This window comes from Melospiza melodia, chromosome 6 (genome assembly GCF_035770615.1).
Source record: "Melospiza melodia melodia isolate bMelMel2 chromosome 6, bMelMel2.pri, whole genome shotgun sequence".
NCBI classification, from domain to species: domain Eukaryota; kingdom Metazoa; phylum Chordata; class Aves; order Passeriformes; family Passerellidae; genus Melospiza; species Melospiza melodia.
Genome location: NC_086199.1, coordinates 28,399,870 through 28,424,115, shown reverse-complemented (window position 1 = coordinate 28,424,115; position 24,246 = coordinate 28,399,870). Strand labels below are relative to the sequence as shown.

Here is a 24,246-nt window from a genome sequence, read left to right as displayed (position 1 = left end):
GTTCCAGATGGATGAAAAGATTTTGGCTTAGTTAGGTAGAAAAATAAAGCGTCCAAAGGTTGGTTGTGGAATTTAGACATTTGAGGAAGCAATAACCCATACATTTGAACTAGAAGTATGTTACAGTTTCAAATCAAGAATGAGATCAGACTACTTGATCAGGACTTGATTTACAGACTAAAAACTAACTGTCCCTTTGATTCTCACAAATCAGTCTGCAACAAGGGCCAGCAAGATACCCTTACAGCTAAGAAGGTCGACGGCATTCTGGACTGCATTAGGAAGACCACCACCAGCAAGCAGATTTGTGTAGTTGATCCTTCCCTTATACTCACCACTGGTGAGATATCTGGAGTGCTGTTCCCTGTGCTAGGTGCCACAGTACAAGAGGCATGAATGTATTGGATAGAGTACAGTGAAGGACTACTAACATGATTCAAGGATTGCAGCATCATTTAAACTAGGAAAGACTGAGAATTGGGAGTATTTCCCAGGAGAAGAAAGGTTTCAGCAGGATCTTGTTAATGAGTATCAATAATTAATGGCAGAAAATAAGGATGTAGAGGCCAGGAAGATTAACAGGCCTGTGTTACTCTTCTCAGTAACACCTAACAAAAAGACAGGAGGCAGCACGCACAAACTAAAAAACAGGAAATTCTGGCTAAACAGAAGGAAAGATATAGTTCTTGTAGAATTACTAAAAAGTTTGCATTGGAAGGGATCTCTTAAAGATCACCTAGTCAAAGTCTCTGCCATGGGCTGGGACATCTTTTACTCAGATTAGACTTTTTACCAGATTGCTCAAGACTGTAAGGTGGTTGAACACTGTAACGTGCTGCCTGGAGAGGCTGTAGAGTCTCAATTCTTGGAGACAGAAAAGAGCCAACTTGATGCATAAAAGGGCAGTCTGCTCTAGATCATCTTGTTTTGAGCAGTGGGATTGTGCAAGATGATCTCTGCAGGTCCATTCTGACCTTAATGGTTCTGTGATTCTATGATGAAAAAAACAAAAGGCGACCATTACATTACTGATTGAAATTGAACTTCCCACTTCCAATAATAGATCTAATAAAGATCTAGTATTAGATACTGAAATATTTCAGGTATTATAATTTATATACAAATTGTCAAACTGAGGTATGGACACTTGCCTTATGAACTTTCCCTTTCTTTCTCCTCAGTACCCACAGAGCCCTACAAATAAATTTTACTTCCTCTCTTTATCAAACTTGCCCTGCAATCACTGAAAATTTTGAGACCCTCTTAAAGTCACTGTGAGTTTTAGTATTATTTCTTGTTTTCAATTCTCATGAAGGCCTCTTCCCAACAAGTAGCCATAACTGTGAGATACCTAAATTCTATGCACTAATAATAGACTTCAAGATTTCAGATGTGCATGAGAGGTGGAAAGCATTCACTGAAATAAAAATTGTGAAGTTTTCCAGCAAAAAAATATGCTAGCATTGTAAAAGAAATGGTTTTCAGTATTTTTCATCCTCAGAGGGATTTTCTGGCTTTCTGTGTGTCTGCCTGTACTAATTATCAGACCTTTCTAAGGATAACAACATTTTTGTTGGGTCTATTATCAAATATTTCCTTCATATCATTTCTATATTAAACCAAAAAGCAAACACTTTTACGCAACTGTTCTTTCCTATAAGAGTTTTTTCTATTAAATGTATAGGGAGGAAAAAAACCCTGAATAATAGAAAAGTAATATTCAGAATAAAAAAAAGCTGACTAAGATTTACTATATCGCATGCTTCTTGACCCAGCGTCTAATTTCCTCTTCAGTTATATATCAATGACTTTGACATACAGAATTATACAGCATTGTCCTATTAAACTGGTGCTTTGTGTAAAGGAATGGTTTCCCACTCATTTCCTGACTCTAAGCTAGTCTTTGAAAATGTCATTCCTGGATAATTACCTCCTATCCAAAAAAAATCAATATTTGTTTATACCCAAGTTTATGCATCCTTTTTATGGCATGAGCAAAAACTGGGTGCTTAGGCAGAGCTTGCAATAATAAGTCAAGCATGCTGCTTCCTGAAATTTATTGTTATTATGTTTCTTTTGCCTTGCTGATGTGGCTACTAAATGTGCAAACTGAATTGGTTTCCACAGTCCAGCTGATAGGAGTGTTAGAGTCTGTCTGCAGTAATTGTTCTGGAGATGATAGTAAGCACTTCCCACATTTCCCTCATGTCTGCTTTTCATACAAGGAGGAAGAAACAAGTTGGAATAGTCTACGTTAAGAACAGTACTACAACAATTTGTTAAAACCTATCAATCTTCTGTTAGTCTGTCATCTCTCCTGCCACATTCTTTAAGAAGCCTGGAAAATTGGAAAAGAGGAAGCATCCTTAAGCTTTTCTTGGCATTTCCTTCTTACAGTGAAACCATAATCAACTCTCGCAATTTCTAATACAAATATATCTCTTGATAATACAGCCAATAAGTTGCGCACAAGCAGTTTAGTCACTAGAAGGAGCATAAAATTTAAAATTTTATTTAAGTGTGTGAATTCACATAAAACTTATTCCAGCCATACTAGGTTATTTCATTTTGTTTCATTCTTGACACGCTCACAATGTTTTTCTGACACCATGCCAGGATGTTCTTCAATCGAAGTTATAAATGCCCTCTGCCTTCTTAATCCAGGTGATACCTTGATAATCAAATTCTAACCATTTTCCTTTTACCCCAGTTCCCTCATCTGCCCAGCCTGCTTTCGAGACCATTCTACTTAAAATTGTCTGTCCTTTGGGAGTCATAAGCTGAAATAAGGGGGGAGTTTTGCTGATCTGTGGGTTTATGTCCAATAAGGTTTTAAGACTGTAGAATCATAGAAGTAGAAATCCAGAAAGCCAATAATCATCTAAATTCCTACCTGTACTCTTTATTCTATGTCACCCAAGATGCCAGCTTATTGAATTGTGACTTATATTCCAGTGTGTATTCTCTAGTTCAAAAATATAAGGAAAGCTCATTTTCTTATCCATATAGATTCAGCTTATGCTCAATTTGTATGCAAAGCAAATAATTTGCTCATACTTGTAGAGGATATGCATTATCAGAGCACAACACCTGCAGGACAAAGGATAGGTTAATTTCATTGTTGCCATGAAGCAGAGGAGATCATTACAGAGCCTGCAGTAACCGAGCTCTGTGAAATAGCTGCATTAGCCATTAACTTTCCAGCACTAAATTTCATATCAGACTCAATTAACTACTACATAGCTTTTAATGACAATATTTTTCAGATGCAGCTTTTGTTTACTAATAAGATTTCCCATCACAACCAACTTTGTCATTACTTTGGTGGCATTAATATTCACGTCTTGCATTTCTTTGAAGAAAATGGAGCAAAGAAAATCACATTTGCTGAAAGTAATCCTTGAATTATTCTTCTAAATTTTAAAGCATTTGAGTTGTACTTTTGCACTAAATGGCAATAAGTGTGTAGATGACTGATGTCTCTGCATTATATCCACAGAACAAACTGGAGTTGTTTCTAGAACGTCCATATGTTTGAACATCCAGAACATTTCTTTGTGTTTGAGGCTTTCATGATCAAAGGCTTTAAGTTATTATTTTCTTATCATACTGAAATTCAAAGCTGAGAATAAAAGAAGTCATAAATTTCATATAACCAGAAAATAGTTTGCATAGTAATTAGCACAATATGCAGAAAATAAGACGGTTGGATTAAGATATCAGATCGCTCACCACCTACAGAAGGAAATATTTCAGAAATAATCTTTGAGATTTCAGAAATATTTTCATGTCTATGAAGTGAACCCAGTAAGCCAACATTAACTTTTTGCTAATGTTTACTTTTCAAAGGTAAAACCTTCAAATGGCACCTATTTAGAGCCAAAGGAAGAAAAATATCTATTTACTGTATTTTGCTTTACAATACAAAAGAGCAACTTTAGCTGTTACTGGCCTTATTATTGCACCTGAATATAGTTGCTTTGTATACTTATATTAGAAAAACAGAAGCTAAAGCTCATCATTTTCTTTCATAATTCCTTTCCCTATGCTATTACCATTTTTGTCTTCAGCCCACCTGGAACTGCATTCCATTTTATGTACTTTGTCATTTGTAGTCATATCATCTGAGCTCCTCATTTCAAAGCTGATCAGCTCCCTGTTCATTCCCCTGCTCCTGGGTTTGGAAATACTCACTATGCACTTATTTCTCTAGAATTGTTTTAGATCCTTTTCTAGTTTCTGCTGGTTTTGCCCTTTTGAATTTTGCGTAGGAGTGGGCAAATTTTCTGTTATAAACACATATGAAATTTTGTCATTTTCTTTCCATAAATTTTCATCATCAATTTCTCAAGAATTCTTCAGTGACTTCCAAGAATTCTGCTACACTAATCTAGTAAAGTAGGGAATTTACAAGTCTGCTTTTGCACCACTAAGGAGTATTTAATTTATCAATAAATAGCATAGAAACAGTAATGCACCAGGTTGCATTCAAAACCAAAGAGATCCTTTCTCCTAATTTCGGCATTCAGATTAGTGTAAAAGCACTAAACACACATCACTTTAATTACCACTCTTTTGGACAAGGAAATCAGACAGGAGAAGTAAAATCTGTATTGAACATTGGTTTTCTTTTTAATCTTATAATAGCAGCTGCCTATGAATAGGATTTGTAGAACCCTTTCATAGTTGGTCTTAAAGGTCAGTATTATCCAAAGAAAGGAGCTCACAATATTCAGAAAAGAACTGATTCTGAGGTGACTGCTTGCTGTCTTACTTTCTGCTACACGAGAAGCCATACAAATGCTTAGTTCTGAGGACATAAGCCTTAATATTTACTTTCACAGCTTTTAAAGAATTTTGAAGTGTTCCTTTTTTGAAAAAAATTAAAATATGATGAATCAGGCTGGCAGACGCATTACACAGATTTATTTTTTTATTATAAAATAAAACCCCCCAAATTTTTACCTCCTCATTATATTTGATCAGCCTTAACTGCTGCCTTAACTAATGGCTGAAATATTATACTTATGTGCTTTATGTGCCCGAAGAAGCCTTGCAGTTATAATCCTACCCTAACTGGTAGAAAAGGATTTGAAAGTGTCTCATGAGTTTACTTTCCTAATAGTGAACATTTATAAAACATTTCATGCTTCCAAAATGATCTTGTACTTTTATGCCTGCTTAAATAACATTTGTTGTGAAAAAGCGTGGCTCCGAGAGCCTGTGTCGCAGGTTTGTCTTCTGTTAGTCTTTACAGTTTCTGCACAGTTGCCAGACATTGAAACAATTGAAACAATTTAATTAGAAGTGCCCTCTTCAAAATCTAGTTTCCACTGATAGATTTCTGCTGGTTTTTCCGTATAACTCCTAATCTCTCAAGTGGTTAAAACCTCCTGATAATGTCTCATCTATATTGACTCAGGGATGTTGCAGATTTAAGTTCCAGAGTTCAGAAACCAATTTTTTCCAGTCAGTTGTGCTGAAACAAATAAATATCTGAAGAATGACAAACTTTAGGGGATATCCCGAGAAAAGGTCTTCAAATCCACCATATTAATATCAATAAATATGAGGAAAACACTAAACTGAGGCAACTGGTAAGAATTCTCACAGTCTTATTACAGAAATGTTCCGAAAGAAGGACCTGGGCAAACCTGTAGACTACTGAAGACGAACAGAAGCCCAAAGAAAAGCAGTGACACATTTCACTTGTTGAAAAATCTGATTCATAACAGGCCAACACACCTCTTCTTCAAAATAATAATTTTAAAGATTGAAAAGTAGCAATGCCCAGAGAAAAACTGATTAGTTTATGTGTTCTATGGCATGCATTCAACAGCCACTTTCCTCAGTTCTAATTTCTCTGAAGTTTATCATAATTTTGCTAGTTACCTGACTATTCAGGTATTTCTTCAGATGAAGAGAATGTTCCCAAGTTCTTCCAAACTCTGTCAGCCTAGTCTGAACTGAAAGGGCTGGTTCATTTTGTTCTGACTACAAGCACCTTTGCAGAACTGAAACCTTACAGACATGTTCCAACAGAGAGAGCTGAAAACTGCCTGTAAGGTGTGTGAACAATATTGCCATTCCTTTCTGTACCTAATATGAAAAGCACTGACAATTAGCATTTGCTGAAGAGCTAAGCTCTGTCTTATCTGTGATAAGAGTTTCAGCTCTGTTCTCATCCTCTAAATTAAGGAGGGAGTCTTTTACTCTATTTGAATTACTCTCCAGTCCATTCAACCTGTGAGGGTTCTATTTATCAGAACATATAAGTTTATTAGTCCCTGAGAAGTCAATAACACCTTTTTTTTTCCTACTTGCTTAGCTGATCAGCATTAGCACTAATCACATACTTGTTAAAGTTAAGGTTTTTGGTAGTTAAGAATACAGCCTAACTGATGCAAGCAGTTTTAAAAATGAATTAATGAAGGAGGTTGTAGTTGTGCATTTTCACAATATGCATTAATTCATTGATAAAATTCATTTAGTAGTAAAACCACATTTTCAAAAATTGAGAAGGATCCCTCTGTGAAGCCATTTTAACTCTGATATTTATTAAAAATAGCCCACTGCAGAAAGTCCTCACATTCTTTTCTCAAGGGGGGTTAATTTTAACCCTCATTATGAAGACATGACCTTACTGCTCAAGCTGCAAGATATGTTAACACTTTCATATAGTTACTATCATGTATATTGATACAAAACGGTCAGAAAAAAAAGAGATAATCACCTCTTTCCTCACATATTCCTACCAGAAGGTTCCCTCCTAGCAAACCAAGGGCAATGGCTTTGGATTACAGCTTTATTAGCATCTTGTCTCAAGGGGGAAACACAAAAGGGTTTTAACCAGGCATGTAGAGATATGATGTTTTTCTAAAACAAACAACAACCACAACAAAATTGTATTCTGGTTCTTGAAAATAAAAATCTCCCGGGCAGTCTTGTCATCAGCCTTTGAGGACACTAAATACAAGACTATTAATCAGAATAATTCAAAAATATTTTGTTCATTACAATCATTTCATTACTGAGTTTTCACAGGGACTCAAGAAACACCTTTTAAATGAACTACTTATTTCAAAATAACTTGATATAATTTTAACTTTGTTAAGATGAAATATCACTATGATGTAGTTGGATTACTCTTATAAAAGAGTTCATTCTAAAGTCAAGCTGTAAATGTACTCTTTTCTCTATTACTAAATGCTGTCTGAGTGGCATAATACTCCTAAAATCTGTTTGACTTGAGTCCTTGATGTATTAATTTGCTAGGACCTCCTTCCTCTTGAATTATACAACACATATACTTCTTAAATTATACAAAGAATAAGGATAGGTCACAGAGAATATTTTAAGTATGAACTGTTTGAATCTCTGAGTTCCAAAGGAGAGGATTTGAAACAAAATTAAATTCAATACATTGAACTCAAGTTCAAAGCAATTCCCTGACTTTCTGTTGTTCTGGGTTGTTGGTTTTGTGTTTGTTGGCTGCTGAATTTTTATCAAATTGATTTCAAGAATTGGAAAATTAAGCTGAAAAAAGGCAGCTCTGTTTATGAAAATTTTCATGCAGCAAACACACAGTTTTCAAGAAAAGATGATACATGGGAGCGACCTTATTTTTTTACTCAAGATCATTTAGAAGTGCCTTGAAAAAAGAGAATTTGAAAATCAGTTCAAGTCTGTTCTTAAATAAAAAATTCAATTCAATAGTTTAATCATAATTCAATCCAAATAGTATCTCTAACAGAAACAGAAGACTACTACATTTTCACTTTAAAACAGAGAATTTTTCATATAATGAACAATAATATATAAAATACTACAAGACCAATTCACCAAAGTGCTGCAAATATACTTCTCTATCTTACTATTAGTACCTGTGGTGAGTTAACTTCTGGTTGCCAGTAGCCTACCAAACTCTCTCACTCCCCTTCCTCAGCAGGGCATAGAGTGAAAACAAGATGAGCAAACTCACAGATCAAGGAAAAGACAGTGAGATCACATCACAGGCAAGACAGAAAACTTTAGGAAGACTAATTTAAAAGCCTTCCATTTAAAAAATCCATAATAAAAATAGAATAACACAGTATGTAACAAAAAACATAACTAAAAACATCTTCTTTTTCCCATTTCTCAAGTTCAATTTTTCTTCTTCATTCCCAACTGCTGTACCTCCACAACCCCAAACAGCACAGAAGGGATGGGGAATGGGGGTTATGGTCGTTCCAGAACGCTTCATTCCTCCTTAAGTTTTTCCCCTTCTTCCTCATGGTTCTTTTCCATGGGCTACAGTCCTCCAGAAACAACCTGCCCTGGCATGGGTCCCCATGGGCCACCATTCCTTCCTGAAAGCCTCCTGCTGCATTAAGGCTTCCCCCTGCTCCAGCTGAAGCTCTCTGCAGGCTGCAGTTGGGCTTGCCAAAGGAGAACAGGGGACTTCACTGGAGCCTCCTCTGTGCACTATGCAGGATTGTCCAGTTTCCCTCTCTTAGGGTCTTCAGGGTTTCTCACATTTGTCTCACTTCTCTCTCTTGCTGCTGCACAGCCTTTTTACCCTACCCTAAATATTCTATCGCAGAATGATGGGGATGGGGATCAGCTTTAGCCAGCACTGGGTCCATTTTGGAGCCAGCTGAAAGTGACTGTGGCCAAAACAGAGAGACTTTGTCTCTTCTCACAGAGGCCACCTCTAAAGCCCACTTGCTACCAAAACTTTGCCACGTAAACAATATATATTATCTGAAATGATTTTAAATTGCTTAACACCCTGAAAGAATTCTGATATCTCACCTTTAAATGCTTCCTAGGTTTTTCTGTAAGACAGTGTTAGTGATTTCTTACAAGGGTTCAAATCCCAGCTGTTACTCTAAATTTTAATGCAAAGAATATTTTCAGCCATAGACCTAGAAGGCAACTTCCATCAGAGTTGACAGGTTCTTCAACAAAGCTAATAAGAGCTGAAGAAAAAAAATTAAATTAAATTCCTTAAGTGTCTGAGATTTGAGATTTTAAGTTTCTGTACTTTATTTTTATGAAGTACTTGCTGATATCATGAGACTGAACGCCTTTTCCTTGTGTATATGCTCTACTGTATGTTTACTGTGAATAATACAGTTTATTTTACAGGTATACCTTTTGATTATAGATGTCAGGGCAGCTGGGGAGGTTCACTAGTTATTCTGGGGAAATAAAACCCTGGCTAATCAAAAGTTAGATCAAGGATTTAAACTGAAACAGAAGATTTCAAATTTCTGTACCTGTGAACAGCAAGAATGAGACAAAAGAGATTTGGAGCCACAGTTTAAGATAGTATTTATGTTACCTGAATAGGCATCTTACCCTTCCTTTCTCATAGGCCAGCAGCCTTTTCCTGCTCATTCAATCCTGTGGTGAACCAAATTGAGAATCTGATCTAAGTTAAAATTAATTGAGGAAAAAAAAGGCAGTTTCAGCTCTGATTGGTTCCCTGATCTAGTTCAATGAACAGCAGCACAAACATTTCTGCTAGCCCAAGGGAGGAAGCAAAGCAGGGTGAGAATAAGCTGTCAGGTAGAGAAGGAGGTCAGGACTGCTGCTCGAGGCGCAGAGCTAGCTGACAAAGTACTTGAAACTGCAGCTTGAGGTGTTTTCATATTTGCATTTTTTTCATCAAAACCAAATCTTCATGTTCTGCTCTTGATTAATTCTGGTGTTCCAGAGAAAGGACTGCAGCAGAGAAAGGACTGCAGCATGAATCTTTACTTTTAAATACTTAAAAAGTATTAGCCATTTCTGTTTTTTCAAAATTAAAAGGTTTATTAATGAAAACAAAGGTGAGGTCACCATTACAACAGTGGGGCAATAAAACTACAGCCCAGACCAATGCAAAAGTAAACTAAATGAAATTATGTTGCTCCATCACTTCACACTAGCAGCGTTTATAGACTAGTTTCTAGTTTTTAGCAGCTCCTGTAATTGATTGCTATGGAAAACTGCCTTTCCTGGAGGGTCCTATTTTTGAGGGTATTACTGTGATATTTGAACAATTTTGCAAGCCACAGTACATATGTAGCTGTCTGACATGAACACTAGCTGTGTGGGAGTGAATCAGTATTCCAGTCTGCGCTGGTTATAACTTCTAAAGTAGCGAAGCTTGCACACAAGACTAAGATTCAATTTATGTACCTATAAACAGGGAAGACTCAAACAAACCAGCTTTCTGTGAAAAAGCAGTCAGTTAAATTTACAGCCTTGTATTCACAGAATGACTGCAGCAGAGCAGATTACGTTAATTTAGAGATGAAAATCAGTAGATCTACAGCAACTATTGCATTTCATTCGTGCACTTGCTGACTGGAAATGAGGTTAAAATGCAGCAACATGTCATGTAAATAGCATTTGCTACCCTGCAACAAAAGATCACTTACATGGCAAAGAAATCACCTAATTTTTCACACATTCATTGATCATAGCCCAAATTAACTACAAAGATCTTCAAATATTTTTCAGGCAAGGAAACCTCATAGGTATTGCTTAAAAAAGCAAACTGAGGAAAACAATTCTGGGTGACCAACTGATCTGATTGTTTTGAGTGATAGTATTAAACAGAAATAATATTTGCTCATCTGTGCAGCAACAGAGAGCATTTCAGCATCGTGGGCTCACAAGGCAGATGTGATGCTTTGTTATAGCTGTCAACAATTTGCTGCATTGCAGGCTAATGGTAGTGGTGTAGGACAGCAGTGCTATGGTAATGTTCAAAGACTCATCATTAACCATCACACCCAGAGCCTAAAATAAGATATTAATTGAACACACAGGTGTGTTAAAATGTAAGTAACATTGTCTGTTAAGATTGAACATTAGTAGATTTCTGCTAGATCTTTAAATCTGCAATTGCAGCAACCTTACAAAATCAGAAGTAGAATTTTAATACAAGAGCCTCCTCAGAGAATTGCTTTTACAGTTGGACAGATGAATGCAACAAAGGAACGGCAGATATCTATTTCTGCTCTCCCCTTTGAACACACATCTAGAAACACTCATCCAAAAGCACATGCATACATTTGTTTAATTAACTAAAATATCCCTGGTGGCTGATACCTACTTGCTTTTTAATATTTTACATCTGCTTCATTAGAATAGAATAGAAAAAACCCTATAAATTATAATAAAAATTAATAGATGCTGAAAAATTCCATAAAAAGTTATAAATAACTTATTTTGTCTCCTGACTGAAAACATCAAATGTCTGATTCTTCCAGACACTGATAATCAGAAACGCATTTTCTCCTTTCTGTCTCTGTTTTTCAATAGCTATCCTGTGCACAAAGGTTTCAAGGACAAACTCACACAACAACAGAAAATCACCTAATCATCTAATTTTATATGACTAAGACAGAAAAGAATACTCTTCAAAAGGCATTTTCACATGGATCCCATATGGTTTTTCCTTAAGCTGTTTTTTGTCACTTGGATTTTAGGTGAACTAAAATTAGCCTTTATAATTAGATATTCACAAAATTACACCAAAATTTACATAAACCCAACAAGCCCTTCTAAAAATTGTTCTGTTACATGATCCGAAACTGTCTATTAGTGATTCCATCACTAAACTGAATTACTTAGTTTTCCATAGCTGCAGCACAATGCCTATAGCCCTCAGGACACAAACTTGAAAATGCCATTCATACAAGGGTTTTTTGTCTCATGTAGATTCAACAAAGTGATGGGGATGGTCACGTACAGAAAGGGTGAAAGCAAAAGCTTTGGAATCAGTCAGTTACTGAATAGTTTTTTGGCTTAGAGGACATATTGTCATCACAGAGGGACAACCCTGGAGCATTAAACTGAACCTTTCCTAAGAGAAGTGTCATATAAGTTTTAGGTGATTTGCTATCATCTGTTTCTGTCAAGGTGAATATTACATGGGAGAAAATGAGTCTTGCCAATTTTCACATACAACTTAAAAGAATTAGTAGTGTAGAGGTCATTGCAGAATATGATGCTGTTTTTCTTCCTGTGTGATTAAACTGGAAGACAACAGCAATCAGGCAGCATTGATTAACTGGATGATGAAATAATTTTAGTAGGGTCTACACTGGTAGCAACACAGGATATATCTCCCCACCTGTTCTTTGACCCAGAACTGGGAACAGCCTCTTCTAGATGCACTTTTAAAGTTGTGCCAGAAATGAGGAACAGATTAGGGGCTAGATGGTTTTTCTCTGACCCAGTATTCCAGGAATACCCAGTTCTCTAGCAGAGATTATAGTATCTGGATTACAAATTACTGATGAAGCTTTAAAACAGAATAATGAAAAATTAAAACGCTGACCCCTAAAACATTCCTATGATTTGTTTTCTTGAACTTCCGACTCCACAGCAATATTGTCTCCTAATACTCAATAGCATTCATATAGCATCCTTCTGTTAGTAATACTTTCCTATAAATCTGTGTGCAAACTCCAATTACCAAAATAGATATCAAATTCTAGACATAGGACTTCTAGAGTTCTTTTCAAAAGGAGAGTTGGAACAAAAAAGAAAAAAGAGAGAAACCTCTGAGCAACGAAGTAGGAAGCAGCATGGCATAGCAGATAGACTTTCAATCTAGCTCTTCCAACAGTGACTAAGCACATCTTGGTAATACATACTCATCCTTTATCTTTGCAGATAACTCAACATTCATAGAAAAAGACAAACAGCAGAGGAGAGACTATTTCTCACTTTCTCCAAGGAAGACAGTCATTCCAATGAAAAATTTACTCTTGGATTAGTCAGAAAGCCATCTCCAAATTCTAGTATTTGCATTGTTCTTGCACTGCTAAAGTTGAATCAAGTCAACATGCTTACAGGTGAATCAGCTTAATAGCACGGGTTTGACATGGGAAAAAAAAAGGACTCTGCCTTTCAAGGTAATTTTTAAAGGTCATTTCATTCAAAATTTTTTCTTTCAAGTATTTCTTTCAAGGTTACTCAAGAGCTGAAATAAGAAAAGTGATATTGATTTTTATAACAGTCTTTTTACTTACTGCACACTATATTATGTGCTGCTTGTTTTGGGAGAAGAAACACAAAATAGGGACAATTTTAGAATATTTTGCTCATATAAGGAAAAATACCAACTGATTCTAGTCCCCTACTTATTGCACTCCTTCTCCCATGTTTGAGTTCTTGGAGATTTTTCTCATTAAATAAGAAAGGATTAACATTAACATACTTGATGTGAGCTCATAACACTAAGGAGGATGGCTCAGAAAGGCAACAAGAAAGTTACTGTTTGTTGGATTATTGTGCACTTACATGTGTATAGAAATAGCTCCTTGGGAAAAATACAGTGGAAGGATTTAATAGCCAATGTCTATTCAGCTCTTAAGGTGATCCCACAGAGTAAATTCCAAACAGAAATCCAGCAACACAATTTCTGAGATGTGACATAAATCACCACTACTAGACTCTTCAAGACACTCTGTAAAGAATTAAACTTCAGAACCTATAAAGGCTATCACCACAATTTGCCATTTGTTACCTTGAACACATATTTTTTTTCTAAATGTCGTTTTTCTTCCTCAAGTCCTGCTTTCTTCCTGAATTTTATAACAATGTTTAGTGACTCTTTTATATATGATGTAATTTTTTCTAGCTTGTATTCCCAAATTACTTATCCAAAGTGAAAAAATGAAAAAGGAAATCAACATACATATTTTAATTCAAAACTCATGTCATTAATAGCGATACCCAATCTTTCACCTGTAAGCATTCGTAGGCCTTCTCTCCTCCTCTAAAGCAAAAGGAAAGCATATGTATGGCACAAGTTTTTGCTGCAGGTGAATATGCAGTAAATGTGTGAACTCTTAGATCCTGGGGATTTTTAAAGAAATTCATTACATAAAAAAAACATTGAAAATGAGATATGCACTGCTTTCCATCGTTACCAAGCCTGATAATTTTGGTAAATTCCTCTTGAGCTGTGGCCTTAAGGATGCTGCTCTTAGGTAACTCCACGAGCCTGCCCTAGACCACATTTCAGACTTTCAAACATCAATGTCTTTGCAGGAGTTGGTACGTTTGGAGAACTTGTGTTAAATTTTAGGAGATGAATTTCTTAATCTTATCTGGAAACTGACATGGCAAATTTAAATTTCTTACTGTGAGAGCTCAAAGAGAAAAGGGAAGCTTTCATCATACTTTTGATAATTTTTGAAATGCAACCTCGTGTCTTTAGCTGATTATGATGCTACTATCATCTGGAAAAAATCTATGTAAATCTGTCTCCTGTAAGATTACAGCTTTGCCCTATTGAGCTAAGTCAAAAACCCTCAAACTTTGAATTTGTAGAAATTAAAAACATCAAAAATATATGTTAATTAGATATTATCAAAGCAGTACTGTAGATTTTCAGCAGCCATTTCACAAAGTAGAACAAGGGGACAAGTATTTTAGTGTCAGTAATAAATATGCATATTTCAATACTGATATCATAAGCCCTAATTAAAAGTTCTCAATTACCTTGTACAATTTATGATAGGACTGAAAAAAAAAAAAACCACAGAAAGAAATTAAATTTGGAGAGAAATCTAATTTACTCAAACAGTTTATTTCATTTCTGCTTTAAACATGCAAAATCCATGAAAGTATAAATTATTATTTAACTTCCTATTTCATTTGAGAATTCTGCAGCCAACTTGATAAAGGGCATGGGGACTTAATTTGTCCAGTGAGGAGCTATCTTCACTAGCAGGGAGTGGTAAAGGTTCAGGGACGCATTTCCTGGCTGCTTGTCCAGCCTAGAGGGTGTCAAGGGAGAAGAGATCTCCCACCAATTCTTGAAGGCATATGGATATTCAGATTTGTTCCTGAACCTCTCTATTCATAACCTCAATACAGGGGACATTTCAAGGATGGGGGATTAGGAGCACAGGAAAAGCCAGATGACATGCTTCAGTGATATTTCAATGATGTATGTTCCCTGGTGATCTGAAAGGATTCAAATGTAAGTTTATTTCAATTTGTTAAAAATTGACCTTAGAAACTGAAACAAATTGTAGAACATTTCCCATTAGACTTACTTCTTCAACTTCTTATTGTTAATTATCATGCATTTCAATAGCATTGTCGACATCCATTGCTCATGATCCTGCTTTTTATAAAGGAATGTGTTTGTCCTTTTTCTATAGATGGTGTGCCCTTCAATTCTGCCAGTTAATTCTCATGAATGTCAATGTTGTGAAGTTCAAGAGAACTTGAACCAAAATGTTTAGGGTACCAATTTATTTTTTTGTTCTGAAATGAATGAGTTATACCTAAGTTAACAGAAAATCATATGGATATGAAAAACAAGCAATAAAAATTAATACCTTGCTCTCTTGTTCCTTAAACAAATTGTTGTGTTTAATTTGCTCATAAAAATGATTTTTTTTCTCAATTTTTTCTAAATTGTGTACATGTCATTTTTGAAAACAGAAGATATTTCACAGAAAGTGTTTGCAAACAAGATGTTTAATGATCAGCTGAATTTAGCCTCAGGTAAGCACTTAAAAATGTATTGCAGTCTTAAAACCCATTCAAGGTGTTCCTTAAGGCTTTGGTTAGATTCTCATTTGATCTTTAGTGTGTAAATCAAGATCTATTGGGGAAAATATCAAGTATACACTGTTTATCATCACAAACTTAATTCAGAATTCAAAATCTTCACATCAGCCACCAGATGTAAAAACTGCACAATGGCTACTTGTGACAGAGCTAAGAAAAAAACATTCCCAGTTTTAAAATACTGGTAGGACCTCATATAACAACTATTCCCCCCTCTCTAATACAGAAGACTTAGGGTTGAATTTCTTTTAAAGATTTTGAAATCACTCACAAACGTTATTTATGGAACTGTCTTTGTGACACAGAAAATGAGTGCACCTTCAGCAAGTTGCAGACAACATGAAGCTGAGCATTGCAGCTGACACAACAGAGGGAAGAGATGCCATCCAGGGGAACCTGGACAAGCTTGAGAAGTGGGCCCTTAAGAACCTTGTGAAGTTCAACTAGTCGGAATACAAGGTTCTGCAGCTGAGTCAGGGAAATCCCAGACATGAGTAGAGACTGAGAGAAGAACTCAAAGAGAGCAGTCCTGTGGAGAAGGACTTTTGAGTTCTAGTGACCGAAAAGCTGAGCATGAGCCAACAGTGAGCACTTGCAGCCCAGAAGCCAATTGCATCCTGGGCTGCACAAAAAGCAGCATGGTCAGCAGGCTGGAGGTGTTTGTGCACCTCTGCTCTGATCTCCGGAGATTCCATCTGGAATAATACATACAGGTTTGGGGCCTCAGCCTCAGAAGGACATGGACCTGTTGGAGCAAGTCCTTTGGAGGGCCATGAAGATGGTCCAAGGGCTGGAGCGCTTCTCCTGTGAAGGTGGGCTGAGAGAATTGGGGTTGTTTAGCCTGGAGAAAAAAAGGCTCTGGGAAGACCTTCTTGCAGCCTTCCATTACCTAAAGGGTGCTTTGGAGAAAGGGGAGAGCAACTTTTTGTACAGCCTGATAGTGATAGGACAAAGCAGAACAGTTTAAGAAGAAAAGAGGAGAGATTTATATTAGATATAAGGAACAAATTCTTTATTCAGTGTGATGAGGCACTGGAACAGGTTGCCCAAATATGGGGATGCCCCATTACCAAAAGTGTTCAAGGCCAGGCTGGATGGGACCTCAAGCAACCTGCTCAAGTGAATGGCATCCCTGAGCATGGTGTGGGTTGGAACTAGATGGTTTTTAAGATTCTTTTCCATTCTATCATTATATGAAAGGGAGCTGATATGAAAATTAAGAGGGTCTTATGTTATTTTCAAGGTAGGACACCCATATTGTTCTTAAATTACATATGTATTTTGAAAGTATAAGACAAAAACATAAACCTCCCAAAAACCCTAAAACAATAGCAATTGTATTAATAAATAAAATAATTAATAAATAAAATAAAAAGGCATTGTGAGTTGAGGGATATTTCTTTTTGAACATCTCCCTTTACTTTCATAAACAGAGAAAGTAGGACAAACTCCCTGGGAAAAGTCCAGAGAGTGTAGATTTTTAACATGGTGGAGTTTACTCTCCAGAAAGTGGAAATCATTAAGATGATCTGCATAGTTTCTAGATAATTTAATAAAGATGTAATCTCATTAAGTCACAGTCCTTGTATCTTGTCTTCTTTCATGTATGGGACGAAATCTAGTTCTTCAGCACTTTGTACACTGCACTAAAGAGAAAGAGTTCCATTACATTTTAATGGCTACTTTCTGAGTAGCCATCGAGTCTTTATAAATCTGTGTCATTCCTCTTTTACAGAGCCAGTCAAAAGCTACGTACCTGGTCATGAAAGATGTGCCCTTTGAGTGCTTTCACAAGAACATCATCCTCTCTATCATGGTGTTGTGTTAGGGCACAACTGTGGGCAAGATGGAGCACAGTCATACTGATTCCAGTGTCCTTGCTAACCAGGGGTTGCTTTCAGAGTCCAAAAAAGATGAAAGAGGCTATCAAGAAAGAGAATCCATTTCACTTTCTAGTGAGGAACATTCAGTTTGTTTTTGTGCAGTGTGGTTCTGATGACTGCTGACATATGAAGAGAGACCTTAAAGCAAGTCTTCATCCTCTTATGAAATGTAACAAAGGCCACAAGGCTGGCTCACTTTTTTTTCTTACCATCTGACTTCATTCCACTGGCATTCTAAGTAAAGTGCCTCAAAAGAACCAAACATTTTACAAAGTAGAACTAAGCCAGGAGGGAAAACACATAAGAGGAGGTAGGGGAACTTGGCAAGGATATACACAGCTGCATTTTTGTCTTGCTTGCTTAATAGTGTAAACAACTTTTGTTGGTTAGCTTTGTATGTGACCATTCAGGAAACCCTCTGTATAGACAATGTATCTTGTCAACCATTTCCTCTGTGTGTAAAATGTAATTCGTCACCCTGCGCTGCCTTGGCAGCAGCCTTGTAAAGAACTCACTGAATTAATGAATATTTCATAAATATGTGATTTATTAGCATTCCTCCCCCTCAGCTTTGAAAAAGATCCATCCTTCAAAAGCTGAGTGCACAAAAGCTATCTGCAGGTATGGAAAGGCGACTGAAACCCCTGAAGACAAAACCAGGATTTCTTAATAACCTCTGGGCTCTACAGACCTTAGAAGAGATATTTAGTCAATCTTGTATTAATATTTTAGATGGCAAAGAAAAGCCATACTAAGATATTATGCTGAATTTGGCTGTCAGAACCATGGGCTATCACAACAAAAAAAAATATTACCAACTCAGAAACTTTTATTTTCATATATTTTAAGGAACATATAATAAATAGTTCATGGCATAATGCAAATACCTCTAGGCCTTCTGAGGCGCCCAGATTTTCATACTGCTACAGAGCACTTTCCTTCCAGAACTACCAGCAAATTCATCACAGGCACACATTATAAAGTTGTAGGTACCTACAACTAAGCACCTACCTGTGCTTTTATCCTCACCACTAATATCCTTGAGTACTAATACAATAACTACTATAAGAATAAGCATTCTTTTCTGTGATTACAAATATTTATTGTGCTTAATTGCTATGTATAGCCTTGTTTCTTATGCATAAACATTCATTTTCTGAGAATTTGCAGATTCTGACACACCAGCATTGCAATACCAACACAAAATAAACTGAAAAATCAAATGTGATTGTGATATGTCAAAAAGCTAGTACTATCAGTGGCAAAAAAAAATTACAGATGTATTTTTCCTTTTTTTTTTAACAGGAATCCCATATTTGCAATTCTAGTGCAATTCCAGTATTAATTGTCCTCTGTGTATTTGATCCAAAACACCTGTAGCATTCACACAATTATTACAGCTGGATTGCTAAGCTCTTATCTTCAGCTGTAGGAATTTATGCTTTCAAGCCAGGAATCCTCTTATTCTGTAAAGATGGTAAATGCTGCATAATGTCAGACCATGGCAAAATAACACAGAACTACTTCACAACAAGACTCATCTATTATGGTTGTGTTTAAATCTCCTTGACTAAAACTTTCTTGTGTCTCTTTCACTGAGAGAAGATGAATAGCTCCAATGCACAGCTTTGGGACTTGAGGTCAAAGGAGAAAAATGTGTGTGGCAAGTTACAAGGACAGAGTGATTTTCCCAGGTAATAGATGATACTTTTTGCAGTGAGTTTTATTTTTTTAATCTGTCTTAATTAGGTAATCTGAATTTATTTTTTTTTTGTGGAAGAAGTACCCACTGTGTGTCTTTAGACTTCAGAGAAACAATCATATATGAGGGAAAAGAGGATAATGCTACAGGAATAACATTACAAAGAGGAAAAAGGAAACTAAAGAATAACTGAGGCATATTCAAACATAATTCGAAACACGAGACAAGGACTGCGTGAACTTAACATCTGCATCGAAATAATTCCTGCATTTTGTTTCAGAACCCAGAAGTATCTTCTCACTTACCAAGTTATGAATCTAAGCCCAAAATGTTAAGGGAAAATATGGAGGTATACTTCCTAGAAGCTTTTTCTTGCACAGGAGCATTCATCTAGGAAAATATACCTATAATCCATCAAGAGGGTGTATGAGATATCATACATAGCTCAGATAAAGCTTATAAAATGCTCAATCAAATATTGGTATGATGGACATAGAGAAATGAAAAACTATATCAGAAGTTAATGTTCTCAGACATATCAGAAGGAAAACAAGAGATTTTCTTGACACTTCTGTCATCCCCTTCCAGGAGCCGTTCCCTGGAGTCTTGCTGTATATTGTTGCTTTATTCTATGATCACCACAAAAGAGATATGTGGTTGTGGTCATCTGATATTTGCTCTGTAAATTCAATCCTTTTCCTAATGCAGAGGTTTAAACACTATTAATGTGTATATTTCACTAATTATCAAAGTTAGAGAAACATACTGTCAGAAAAGTTTTTAAGGATTTATGGAACCAAATGGGGTAAACCAAATAGTTAGACTAAGAGAGTCCTACGAACACTTTTGAAGCAGAAAGTGATTAAGCTACAGTTTTGCAGTGCTTGCGCTCCCTAGATAAACTGGCATACAATCTGATTTAATCACCTATCTAAATGGGAAAAAAATGGAGGGCATTAGAGATTTTGGAGAGAATAGAACTGAACAGGACGCTGAAGCAAGCATTATATATACTCAATGGGTCAATACTAATTTACCTTACATGATGAATTTATAAAGCTGTACCTTGGCAAGGAATTTGCAATAACAACTTGGGTAAACACATAGGGCTTGAAGTCCAACTTCTTAGTTTTTTTTAAATTTCAGCAGTTTCAGAAGTGTTGGGGAAAGTCTATTGATGTGGTGAAAAGGGTTAATAACATTACTAATAAAGTAAAAAAACCCTTTTTGTTACCTTTTTTGTTCCACGGTCACACACATGTGACTAGGCTAAAATCCTATCACAGCAGGGAGGTGGTTGTGAGCTTCAGATGCAGCAGGGAGAAGAGAATTCAAAGTGAGCACAAGATAAAAGGTAAAGTTTGAAGAATCATTTCTAATTGATTTTGTGATTTTTGGCATCATCCCCAAAGAGCTAGAGTCAAACATGGTGGCTTTGTAGTCATTTGTGAAGTGCATACCTAAATAGGAAAATGTCAGAGTAGGAATTTGTAACTAAATCTTCGTAACTGTCAGATCAGGTGCAAAACTCTGTATATGAATACTGCGAGGAAGTAGCAAAATGAAGTTGCATGGAAATCTCTGGAAAGCCAACATGTCACTGGCATCGATGCATTTCCTTTTTGTATGACCCACCAGATTACATAAAGAATAGAATGCCAGCACAGTGGATTTAAATGAAAAGCCCTCTTTCCACAGAGGAAAAACAAAACCAGTTCTTATCACTGATGAGAGACAAGATCATGTCAAAAGGCTGACTAGTCCTCCAACTGTATATTGAGGCGGGTCAGCTAAATGCTGGCTGTATTACAGTCATGGCATTTCTGCCATCCCCTCCTTCTGAGATTGGAAACAGAAAAAAAGGAAGCGTGGAATTATTTGGGGAAACCTACCTTCAGACATCACACTATTCAAATCATCTAATGTAGTTAAAAAATAACTTGGAAGATAAGGGAAGAAATCTATCCCAATCCCTTAAACGTGGAGACCTTTACAGATTGACAGAGATGCCTAAAATCAGTCTTCCACAGACCTTTCAAATATTACGGAAGTTCTGTGGAAAATTTCAGTGACATTGTTCTACTGTTACTGCATTGTGTAAAAAACAGAAGGTTAAAAGGTAACCCGTCAAAACTTTTCAGAGAGGCTTGAACTAGATAAAGGCATTCTTGTCTCAATATTTCTCATCCCATCTTTACTGTCCCAAACTTTGCAAAAATATTTGAACATATCTCCAAGATTTGAGATGTGAGTAGGAAACTTGGAAAAGATGGAGAAGGGGAAAAAAACCTATCTTCTTAGTGTTCTCAAGGAAAAAAAAAGTGTAAGCAAAATTTTTCCATAATGGAGAAATTATACTCTCTAACAGCAGAACCATTATCTGATCGATTGTAAATGTAGGCATCTCTCATACTAGTCCCCTTTAATCTGGTTTGACAGAATGAAAGGAACGTATTCTAAATTGCTGTAATAGCGCTTTCTGCTTCAGGAATTTAATATGAGACTTGTTCATATCAAAGGCAAAATGTGCATATCAAAGTCGTAGATTTTTTTTGTCACTTTCCAAAACAGTAAATGAGATGTTTGCATTTAAATTATGCAAATATATTTTTTCTTTTCTATCTGCCTTAACCTTTGGTTTGTGTCAAGAGACACTTCAGGTTAGTTGGCAAACATCAAAGCACTTTAGTCCCTACTGCTGTTATTTTTACAATAATTGTATTAGACCACTTAACAAAGTTCAGTTTCTTGTATAGGTCTCACAGCTACAGAAAGGGCAAGGAAAATAGGAGGGTGAAAACTTTAGAGACCCGTAGAGGTTTCCGCAGAAATTGTTAATGTTTGAGTGCACTGGTGTGATAGGAACATATCCTAGTGTCTCACACTAGCCACAGAACTACTAACAAAACAGTCAAAGAGAGGGAAGACTGATTGAACTTTGGGGATCTGTACTAATTTATTATAAAGACAAAATATATTTGTATTTGATAATTAATACATTACTTTTATTTTTTACTATTTTTGCATTAGTAAAAAAGTATCAATTCCCTCAATTATTACCATAAAAAGTATTCCCAAATACATCTCAAAGATGTCAAATAGTACTACCTACACAGAGGATGTTTTTTTCTTTCTATTTTCTTTTTCACTCTGCAGTTACTACAGTTTCTATATGTGAGGGGTTTTTGCGACATTGTAACTAATCACACAGATAGAGGGGTTTTTTTTGACTTCACGAGTTTATCACAGTACAAATATATATTTTAGCATATTGATTTTTACAATTTTAAAAGCAACCTTTTTCATACATAGCTTAAAATATATCAATTCTCATATAACTTAGGGTCAGTCAAAAGCATTCAGAAGGTTAGGTCTGGTTCTTTATGATGCTACACAGTGTTTACTAGGGGGACTTTTATGGAGTTGAGGGGTTTGATTCCTATTGGGGGAGCATTGTCTGCCTAATTCTAGCCAGAGTGACTAAGATGGAGTGGCAAAACATTCAAAAGAATCCAAGCAAGAAGAGTGCTTCAGAAGTGATGAATAGAATTATTGCATAGCATAAGCCTTTCTGTACAGTTAGGGTGTGGTGGCCGTGGAATGTGTTGGCTCATATGGCATCTCATCATTTCTGCAGTGGGACTAGGGCTGTGCAAGTGGCCCTGGGCTCAGGAGTCAGGAGGAGATGCAGTGGAACCATATGGTTGGTCCTGAAGCAGTGACTAGGGCAGTGCTGCCCTGAATACAGGTCAAGGGCTTGGACCTACCATGTGCAGGGAATGTGCTTGGTGGGCAATTAGATATTTTAAAATATTTTCTTATAGATATAAGTTTCATAAAAGAAAAAATACGTAAATTGGACTATGGCCACTGCTACATCTAGAGCAGTTAGTGGGAGTAGGATTGATACAGTTGCCCTGTTCCTTTTCTGGAGAGCTCTCTACATATTGCCTGGACAGCTGATCCTCTGTTTCAGAGTCCCCACACACAGAGATACAGATTTTGATCAGCTGGACTATATCAACTGCTCTCATCAGCATTTGTGCTGAGATACTAGTCTGCAAAATATGGCTGCTGAAAATGAGAGCCATTCCCTGTTTTCTCACTTTTGTTAAAGAGGCAGAAATTTCCACAGAGGATCAGAGTGAACGCGTTGTGGAAGAGTCACATCTTCAGCTGTCTCTACTGAGTATACCACGCCTTTCTTCTCAGTTGCACTGGTTATGCAACATGAACACAGGAGGGAAAGGAGAAATACGGTCTAATAATACTGGTGGTTTGGTTTTAGGGGCTTTTATTTTCCCTTTTGTGTCAGTATTCCAAAGGTTTGCACTATTTCCTTTTCTAATTTGAGTAAATGAAAACTCATTCCTCTATATTTTGAGCTTCTTAGGTCAACTGAAAATCTAAGCACAGCAGGCTCACTGAGGAGTGACATTTTAGATTTAATGCCCAATTTTCTGCATTCCAGTGATTTAATCCTTTTTATATGGCTTTTAAAGAACATTATTCTGGACTCTACCAACATTAATAGTGGCTGTAGTAGTTGAATAAAAGTATTCTTATGGACTGCATAAATTTATCTTTGTATGTTAATTTCAAGTTTTCTTTTTGTATGTGCGGAGACCATGACATTAATATAATAATTAATATGATATAAAGTGAAGGATACAGAATTGTTTAGCAAGCAGTCTGAAAACTTTTGCATATTATAATCTTATAAATATATATTGCAGAAAAAGGGAATAAGTACAAGAATAATGTACATCATTTGTAAGTGTATAAAACTTCTCTTGCCAAATGGCAGTTGCTGATTTATGGTATGTCATCTGCTATACAGTTCATAATCTAAATTCTCTTTTTAAATGCATGTCATGGTGAATTTGCATGTAAGTGAAGTTCAAAGGATTTTTAGCTATTCTAAATGTCATAATAATGTGTTTATTTATCCTTACTTATTCAGCAACATGTTCATTAAGTTTAGATCTATAGGTCTCCAAATTACAAAATTCCACAGGGCTCTAGGTAGGCATATGCCTTTGAAATTGCTTACAAATATTTTTACCCTGTAAATTGAATGTA

General features: G+C 36.2%; 2 long non-coding RNA genes across 2 annotated transcripts in view; both read left to right on the top strand.

The window, feature by feature from the left end:
* The window catches only part of LOC134420348 (uncharacterized), a 72,495-nt gene that overhangs the window by 26,927 nt on the left and 21,322 nt on the right, over positions 1-24,246 (top strand). The window lies entirely within an intron of this gene.
* On the top strand, positions 12,926-19,157 carry LOC134420349 (uncharacterized). Its single transcript, XR_010028315.1, has 3 exons — positions 12,926-14,980; positions 15,451-15,513; positions 19,068-19,157. It is a non-coding gene; the product is annotated as an uncharacterized LOC134420349 (long non-coding RNA).